We start from the raw sequence: 1,472 nt of genomic DNA on the forward strand, positions 1-1,472 counted from the left end.
AGAGGCTTATGGGAAACCTGGGGCATGACTAACCCTCTTGTACATATACAAAGGAATCCCCGAAATACATACATACATACATAAAATGGTGAGGCCTTGGTGTGTGAGGGCTTCGGGTAGCTCGGATTCATTAAAATTTAAAAAAGGATTGATGGGAGTGAATACCCCTGCAGAAGGCCAGTAGAAGGATAGTAGCAGGGGGATAAGTCCTCACCAAAACGAATGGAGCATCTGAGTCTCGGGTAGATGTTGGACAGCAGGACACAGATTGAACGCGGACCTCCTCATTGTTGGAGTATGAGGTATAATTGCATTCTGTCCACCCGTTCAAATGCTTTGGAGAACTCCACAAAGCACACACTCCTCTAATTGCTGACGTTTGAGTGTACAATTTCAAAGATGAGAGTAGCTGCTGTGGTGGTAGAGCTCAGCTTCTCCGGAAACCGAATTAGAACTCGGGAAGGAGATCCCTCTCCTCGGGCAGCTAGAAGGGTGGACATCATCTTCAAGAAGATGGGCATCATCTCCGGGCTATGGTCAGCCATAAGCAAGTGCGCGAAGATAGCTAACTTATTCATTGTGTGTAGAATTATATAGTGAGATTTCAGAGGACTTTACTTTTCCTTCATTCGGTTGAGCTAGAAATAAAAATTTAGAGCCGTAGGGCCCTGGTGTTGGTCTCGCTTGAGGAAGAACGCAGTGCGCTGACTCCAATTCGATATGTCAATTCTCAACTCTCACATCCCTGTGCATTTGCAGTGGTTCGTGATAGATCCAGTGGATTTTCTCAGCTTGCAAAGCATTAGCTCTATATCTGTTGGGCGATGTGAAGGATGATTATTTTGTCGTTCATATTTACTTCTTAACGCGGCAATGATGCATTTTAAGAATTTGAGCATTGTAAGTATTTTAATTGCTGTGTTTGACATTATCTCTTGAGCAAATTTGATCACTCATCTGATAGCCAACTTGCGTCAGGAAAAACCCACGTCAAGAAGCTTCGTTTCTGGCTATAGGACCACTCTTTTCTTGCATCTTAGGATTATCTCTTGTTCCACCCGACAGACAGCCTCTAATTGTTCTTAGATTAGCAAATTGCTCTGCAGCCGACTTAAAACATACATATCGTAATGAGAGACAAAATTGACTCAAAACAAATTACATATCCTCAATAATATGATCCTTTGAAAGAAACCTTAACATTTCAGCTTGAGTTATTCTGAAACGCGTCTAAAAATTTGGGGTCCATGTCTGGAAAATATATATCTGGAAAATAATAGCTGACGAGAACAAATGTCACCCCGATCTTTCTTCTCTTAAGATCAATGAATTTTAACACACTAATTGGTATCTGTGAATTTCATTCCAACCCTTAGGATATTATAAAACTGCATCGTCCTTTTTCCTCAAACAAGTCTCCGGAGCTTAGTAAGCAGATGGATCAAAAGGAGTTGCAAGCATGTTTGAACTTA

The sequence above is a fragment of the Tigriopus californicus genome, chromosome 8, assembly GCF_007210705.1.
Source record: "Tigriopus californicus strain San Diego chromosome 8, Tcal_SD_v2.1, whole genome shotgun sequence".
Taxonomy (NCBI): Eukaryota; Metazoa; Arthropoda; class Copepoda; order Harpacticoida; family Harpacticidae; genus Tigriopus; species Tigriopus californicus.